The 6,000-nt window shown below is 48.4% G+C and overlaps 19 non-coding genes across 19 annotated transcripts; all 19 read left to right on the top strand.

Annotated features, from left to right (window-relative positions):
* Positions 1-35: 35 nt before the first annotated feature.
* On the top strand, positions 36-107 carry Trnat-ugu. The gene has a single exon. It is a non-coding gene; the product is annotated as a tRNA-Thr (tRNA).
* Positions 108-354: 247 nt separating this feature from the next.
* Trnat-ugu lies at positions 355-426 on the top strand. Its single transcript has one exon. It is a non-coding gene; the product is annotated as a tRNA-Thr (tRNA).
* Positions 427-673: 247 nt separating this feature from the next.
* On the top strand, positions 674-745 carry Trnat-ugu. Its single transcript has one exon. It is a non-coding gene; the product is annotated as a tRNA-Thr (tRNA).
* Positions 746-992: 247 nt separating this feature from the next.
* Positions 993-1,065, top strand: Trnat-ugu. Its single transcript has one exon. It is a non-coding gene; the product is annotated as a tRNA-Thr (tRNA).
* Positions 1,066-1,311: 246 nt separating this feature from the next.
* On the top strand, positions 1,312-1,384 carry Trnat-ugu. Its single transcript has one exon. It is a non-coding gene; the product is annotated as a tRNA-Thr (tRNA).
* Positions 1,385-1,631: 247 nt separating this feature from the next.
* Positions 1,632-1,703, top strand: Trnat-ugu. Its single transcript has one exon. It is a non-coding gene; the product is annotated as a tRNA-Thr (tRNA).
* A 246-nt stretch (positions 1,704-1,949) lies between these two features.
* Trnat-ugu lies at positions 1,950-2,021 on the top strand. Its single transcript has one exon. It is a non-coding gene; the product is annotated as a tRNA-Thr (tRNA).
* A 247-nt stretch (positions 2,022-2,268) lies between these two features.
* On the top strand, positions 2,269-2,340 carry Trnat-ugu. Its single transcript has one exon. It is a non-coding gene; the product is annotated as a tRNA-Thr (tRNA).
* Positions 2,341-2,586: 246 nt separating this feature from the next.
* Trnat-ugu lies at positions 2,587-2,658 on the top strand. The gene has a single exon. It is a non-coding gene; the product is annotated as a tRNA-Thr (tRNA).
* Positions 2,659-2,904: 246 nt separating this feature from the next.
* On the top strand, positions 2,905-2,976 carry Trnat-ugu. Its single transcript has one exon. It is a non-coding gene; the product is annotated as a tRNA-Thr (tRNA).
* Positions 2,977-3,222: 246 nt separating this feature from the next.
* Trnat-ugu lies at positions 3,223-3,294 on the top strand. Its single transcript has one exon. It is a non-coding gene; the product is annotated as a tRNA-Thr (tRNA).
* Positions 3,295-3,540: 246 nt separating this feature from the next.
* Trnat-ugu lies at positions 3,541-3,612 on the top strand. The gene has a single exon. It is a non-coding gene; the product is annotated as a tRNA-Thr (tRNA).
* Positions 3,613-3,858: 246 nt separating this feature from the next.
* Trnat-ugu lies at positions 3,859-3,930 on the top strand. Its single transcript has one exon. It is a non-coding gene; the product is annotated as a tRNA-Thr (tRNA).
* Positions 3,931-4,176: 246 nt separating this feature from the next.
* Trnat-ugu lies at positions 4,177-4,248 on the top strand. Its single transcript has one exon. It is a non-coding gene; the product is annotated as a tRNA-Thr (tRNA).
* A 246-nt stretch (positions 4,249-4,494) lies between these two features.
* On the top strand, positions 4,495-4,566 carry Trnat-ugu. The gene has a single exon. It is a non-coding gene; the product is annotated as a tRNA-Thr (tRNA).
* Positions 4,567-4,812: 246 nt separating this feature from the next.
* On the top strand, positions 4,813-4,884 carry Trnat-ugu. The gene has a single exon. It is a non-coding gene; the product is annotated as a tRNA-Thr (tRNA).
* Positions 4,885-5,130: 246 nt separating this feature from the next.
* Positions 5,131-5,202, top strand: Trnat-ugu. Its single transcript has one exon. It is a non-coding gene; the product is annotated as a tRNA-Thr (tRNA).
* Positions 5,203-5,448: 246 nt separating this feature from the next.
* Positions 5,449-5,520, top strand: Trnat-ugu. Its single transcript has one exon. It is a non-coding gene; the product is annotated as a tRNA-Thr (tRNA).
* Positions 5,521-5,766: 246 nt separating this feature from the next.
* On the top strand, positions 5,767-5,838 carry Trnat-ugu. The gene has a single exon. It is a non-coding gene; the product is annotated as a tRNA-Thr (tRNA).
* Positions 5,839-6,000: the final 162 nt, after the last annotated feature.

Below are 6,000 nucleotides of genomic sequence, written 5' to 3'. Positions count from 1 at the left end.
GCTGTAGCGATCGCAAAGAGGTGTAAGCTGTAGCAGCCTCCTTAGCTCAGGGGCAGAGCACTGGTCTTGTAAACCAGGGGTCGTGAGTTCGATTCTCACAGGGGGCAGCACAATTTTAAATGGGCCAATGTAATGCTTTGAACCGAAAATTTCAAAATAGCGTGTCTTTTCGGGCCTGAGCCAAGATCACAGATGACGATAGACGAAAGACGGCAGCACCCATCAGTCATCGCTGTGGACCTCAGTGGTAGCGAATTGTTGTGGCAGAGTAAATCTTTGTACGCATTTTCAGGACTCTGAAATGTATTTTTCTCGAGGGGCTGTAGCGATCGCAAAGAGGTGTAAGCCGTAGCAGCCTCCTTAGCTCAGGGGCAGAGCACTGGTCTTGTAAACCAGGGGTCGTGAGTTCGATTCTCACAGGGGGCAGCACAATTTTAAATGGGCCAATGTAATGCTTTGAACCGAAAATTTCAAAATAGCGTGTCTTTTCGGGCCTGAGCCAAGATCACAGATGACGATAGACGAAAGACGGCAGCACCCATCAGTCATCGCTGTGGACCTCAGTGGTAGCGAATTGTTGTGGCAGAGTAAATCTTTTGTACGCATTTTCAGGACTCTGAAATGTATTTTTCTCGAGGGCTGTAGCGATCGCAAAGAGGTGTAAGCTGTAGCAGCCTCCTTAGCTCAGGGGCAGAGCACTGGTCTTGTAAACCAGGGGTCGTGAGTTCGATTCTCACAGGGGGCAGCACAATTTTAAATGGGCCAATGTAATGCTTTGAACCGAAAATTTCAAAATAGCGTGTCCTTTTCGGGCCTGAGCCAAGATCACAGATGACGATAGACGAAAGACGGCAGCACCCATCAGTCATCGCTGTGGACCTCAGTGGTAGCGAATTGTTGTGGCAGAGTAAATCTTTGTACGCATTTTCAGGACTCTGAAATGTATTTTTCTCGAGGGCTGTAGCGATCGCAAAGAGGTGTAAGCCGTAGCAGCCTCCTTAGCTCAGGGGGCAGAGCACTGGTCTTGTAAACCAGGGGTCGTGAGTTCGATTCTCACAGGGGGCAGCACAATTTTAAATGGGCCAATGTAATGCTTTGAACCGAAAATTTCAAAATAGCGTGTCTTTTCGGGCCTGAGCCAAGATCACAGATGACGATAGACGAAAGACGGCAGCACCCATCAGTCATCGCTGTGGACCTCAGTGGTAGCGAATTGTTGTGGCAGAGTAAATCTTTGTACGCATTTTCAGGACTCTGAAATGTATTTTTCTCGAGGGCTGTAGCGATCGCAAAGAGGTGTAAGCCGTAGCAGCCTCCTTAGCTCAGGGGCAGAGCACTGGTCTTGTAAACCAGGGGTCGTGAGTTCGATTCTCACAGGGGGGCAGCACAATTTTAAATGGGCCAATGTAATGCTTTGAACCGAAAATTTCAAAATAGCGTGTCTTTTCGGGCCTGAGCCAAGATCACAGATGACGATAGACGAAAGACGGCAGCACCCATCAGTCATCGCTGTGGACCTCAGTGGTAGCGAATTGTTGTGGCAGAGTAAATCTTTGTACGCATTTTCAGGACTCTGAAATGTATTTTTCTCGAGGGCTGTAGCGATCGCAAAGAGGTGTAAGCCTGTAGCAGCCTCCTTAGCTCAGGGGCAGAGCACTGGTCTTGTAAACCAGGGGTCGTGAGTTCGATTCTCACAGGGGGCAGCACAATTTTAAATGGGCCAATGTAATGCTTTGAACCGAAAATTTCAAAATAGCGTGTCTTTTCGGGCCTGAGCCAAGATCACAGATGACGATAGACGAAAGACGGCAGCACCCATCAGTCATCGCTGTGGACCTCAGTGGTAGCGAATTGTTGTGGCAGAGTAAATCTTTGTACGCATTTTCAGGACTCTGAAATGTATTTTTCTCGAGGGCTGTAGCGATCGCAAAGAGGTGTAAGCCGTAGCAGCCTCCTTAGCTCAGGGGCAGAGCACTGGTCTTGTAAACCAGGGGTCGTGAGTTCGATTCTCACAGGGGGCAGCACAATTTTAAATGGGCCAATGTAATGCTTTGAACCGAAAATTTCAAAATAGCGTGTCTTTTCGGGCCTGAGCCAAGATCACAGATGACGATAGACGAAAGACGGCAGCACCCATCAGTCATCGCTGTGGACCTCAGTGGTAGCGAATTGTTGTGGCAGAGTAAATCTTTGTACGCATTTTCAGGACTCTGAAATGTATTTTTCTCGAGGGCTGTAGCGATCGCAAAGAGGTGTAAGCCTGTAGCAGCCTCCTTAGCTCAGGGGCAGAGCACTGGTCTTGTAAACCAGGGGTCGTGAGTTCGATTCTCACAGGGGGCAGCACAATTTTAAATGGGCCAATGTAATGCTTTGAACCGAAAATTTCAAAATAGCGTGTCTTTTCGGGCCTGAGCCAAGATCACAGATGACGATAGACGAAAGACGGCAGCACCCATCAGTCATCGCTGTGGACCTCAGTGGTAGCGAATTGTTGTGGCAGAGTAAATCTTTGTACGCATTTTCAGGACTCTGAAATGTATTTTTCTCGAGGGCTGTAGCGATCACAAAGAGGTGTAAGCCGTAGCAGCCTCCTTAGCTCAGGGGCAGAGCACTGGTCTTGTAAACCAGGGGTCGTGAGTTCGATTCTCACAGGGGGCAGCACAATTTTAAATGGGCCAATGTAATGCTTTGAACCGAAAATTTCAAAATAGCGTGTCTTTTCGGGCCTGAGCCAAGATCACAGATGACGATAGACGAAAGACGGCAGCACCCATCAGTCATCGCTGTGGACCTCAGTGGTAGCGAATTGTTGTGGCAGAGTAAATCTTTGTACGCATTTTCAGGACTCTGAAATGTATTTTTCTCGAGGGCTGTAGCGATCGCAAAGAGGTGTAAGCCGTAGCAGCCTCCTTAGCTCAGGGGCAGAGCACTGGTCTTGTAAACCAGGGGTCGTGAGTTCGATTCTCACAGGGGGCAGCACAATTTTAAATGGGCCAATGTAATGCTTTGAACCGAAAATTTCAAAATAGCGTGTCTTTTCGGGCCTGAGCCAAGATCACAGATGACGATAGACGAAAGACGGCAGCACCCATCAGTCATCGCTGTGGACCTCAGTGGTAGCGAATTGTTGTGGCAGAGTAAATCTTTGTACGCATTTTCAGGACTCTGAAATGTATTTTTCTCGAGGGCTGTAGCGATCGCAAAGAGGTGTAAGCTGTAGCAGCCTCCTTAGCTCAGGGGCAGAGCACTGGTCTTGTAAACCAGGGGTCGTGAGTTCGATTCTCACAGGGGGCAGCACAATTTTAAATGGGCCAATGTAATGCTTTGAACCGAAAATTTCAAAATAGCGTGTCTTTTCGGGCCTGAGCCAAGATCACAGATGACGATAGACGAAAGACGGCAGCACCCATCAGTCATCGCTGTGGACCTCAGTGGTAGCGAATTGTTGTGGCAGAGTAAATCTTTGTACGCATTTTCAGGACTCTGAAATGTATTTTTCTCGAGGGCTGTAGCGATCACAAAGAGGTGTAAGCCGTAGCAGCCTCCTTAGCTCAGGGGCAGAGCACTGGTCTTGTAAACCAGGGGTCGTGAGTTCGATTCTCACAGGGGGCAGCACAATTTTAAATGGGCCAATGTAATGCTTTGAACCGAAAATTTCAAAATAGCGTGTCTTTTCGGGCCTGAGCCAAGATCACAGATGACGATAGACGAAAGACGGCAGCACCCATCAGTCATCGCTGTGGACCTCAGTGGTAGCGAATTGTTGTGGCAGAGTAAATCTTTGTACGCATTTTCAGGACTCTGAAATGTATTTTTCTCGAGGGCTGTAGCGATCGCAAAGAGGTGTAAGCTGTAGCAGCCTCCTTAGCTCAGGGGCAGAGCACTGGTCTTGTAAACCAGGGGTCGTGAGTTCGATTCTCACAGGGGGCAGCACAATTTTAAATGGGCCAATGTAATGCTTTGAACCGAAAATTTCAAAATAGCGTGTCTTTTCGGGCCTGAGCCAAGATCACAGATGACGATAGACGAAAGACGGCAGCACCCATCAGTCATCGCTGTGGACCTCAGTGGTAGCGAATTGTTGTGGCAGAGTAAATCTTTGTACGCATTTTCAGGACTCTGAAATGTATTTTTCTCGAGGGCTGTAGCGATCGCAAAGAGGTGTAAGCCGTAGCAGCCTCCTTAGCTCAGGGGCAGAGCACTGGTCTTGTAAACCAGGGGTCGTGAGTTCGATTCTCACAGGGGGCAGCACAATTTTAAATGGGCCAATGTAATGCTTTGAACCGAAAATTTCAAAATAGCGTGTCTTTTCGGGCCTGAGCCAAGATCACAGATGACGATAGACGAAAGACGGCAGCACCCATCAGTCATCGCTGTGGACCTCAGTGGTAGCGAATTGTTGTGGCAGAGTAAATCTTTGTACGCATTTTCAGGACTCTGAAATGTATTTTTCTCGAGGGCTGTAGCGATCGCAAAGAGGTGTAAGCCGTAGCAGCCTCCTTAGCTCAGGGGCAGAGCACTGGTCTTGTAAACCAGGGGTCGTGAGTTCGATTCTCACAGGGGGCAGCACAATTTTAAATGGGCCAATGTAATGCTTTGAACCGAAAATTTCAAAATAGCGTGTCTTTTCGGGCCTGAGCCAAGATCACAGATGACGATAGACGAAAGACGGCAGCACCCATCAGTCATCGCTGTGGACCTCAGTGGTAGCGAATTGTTGTGGCAGAGTAAATCTTTGTACGCATTTTCAGGACTCTGAAATGTATTTTTCTCGAGGGCTGTAGCGATCGCAAAGAGGTGTAAGCCGTAGCAGCCTCCTTAGCTCAGGGGCAGAGCACTGGTCTTGTAAACCAGGGGTCGTGAGTTCGATTCTCGCAGGGGGCAGCACAATTTTAAATGGGCCAATGTAATGCTTTGAACCGAAAATTTCAAAATAGCGTGTCTTTTCGGGCCTGAGCCAAGATCACAGATGACGATAGACGAAAGACGGCAGCACCCATCAGTCATCGCTGTGGACCTCAGTGGTAGCGAATTGTTGTGGCAGAGTAAATCTTTGTACGCATTTTCAGGACTCTGAAATGTATTTTTCTCGAGGGCTGTAGCGATCGCAAAGAGGTGTAAGCTGTAGCAGCCTCCTTAGCTCAGGGACAGAGCACTGGTCTTGTAAACCAGGGGTCGTGAGTTCGATTTTCACAGGGGGCAGCACAATTTTAAATGGGCCAATGTAATGCTTTGAACCGAAAATTTCAAAATAGCGTGTCTTTTCGGGCCTGAGCCAAGATCACAGATGACGATAGACGAAAGACGGCAGCACCCATCAGTCATCGCTGTGGACCTCAGTGGTAGCGAATTGTTGTGGCAGAGTAAATCTTTGTACGCATTTTCAGGACTCTGAAATGTATTTTTCTCGAGGGCTGTAGCGATCGCAAAGAGGTGTAAGCCGTAGCAGCCTCCTTAGCTCAGGGGCAGAGCACTGGTCTTGTAAACCAGGGGTCGTGAGTTCGATTCTCACAGGGGGCAGCACAATTTTAAATGGGCCAATGTAATGCTTTGAACCGAAAATTTCAAAATAGCGTGTCTTTTCGGGCCTGAGCCAAGATCACAGATGACGATAGACGAAAGACGGCAGCACCCATCAGTCATCGCTGTGGACCTCAGTGGTAGCGAATTGTTGTGGCAGAGTAAATCTTTGTACGCATTTTCAGGACTCTGAAATGTATTTTTCTCGAGGGCTGTAGCGATCGCAAAGAGGTGTAAGCTGTAGCAGCCTCCTTAGCTCAAGGGCAGAGCACTGGTCTTGTAAACCAGGGGTCGTGAGTTCGATTCTCACAGGGGGCAGCACAATTTTAAATGGGCCAATATAATGCTTTGAACCGAAAATTTCAAAATAGCGTGTCTTTTCGGGCCTGAGCCAAGATCACAGATGACGATAGACGAAAGACGGCAGCACCCATCAGTCATCGCTGTGGACCTCAGTGGTAGCGAATTGTTGTGGCAGAG

This window comes from Schistocerca piceifrons, unplaced genomic scaffold (assembly GCF_021461385.2).
Source record: "Schistocerca piceifrons isolate TAMUIC-IGC-003096 unplaced genomic scaffold, iqSchPice1.1 HiC_scaffold_574, whole genome shotgun sequence".
Classification (NCBI taxonomy): Eukaryota; Metazoa; Arthropoda; class Insecta; order Orthoptera; family Acrididae; genus Schistocerca; species Schistocerca piceifrons.
This window is presented reverse-complemented; position numbering and strand designations above follow the sequence as displayed.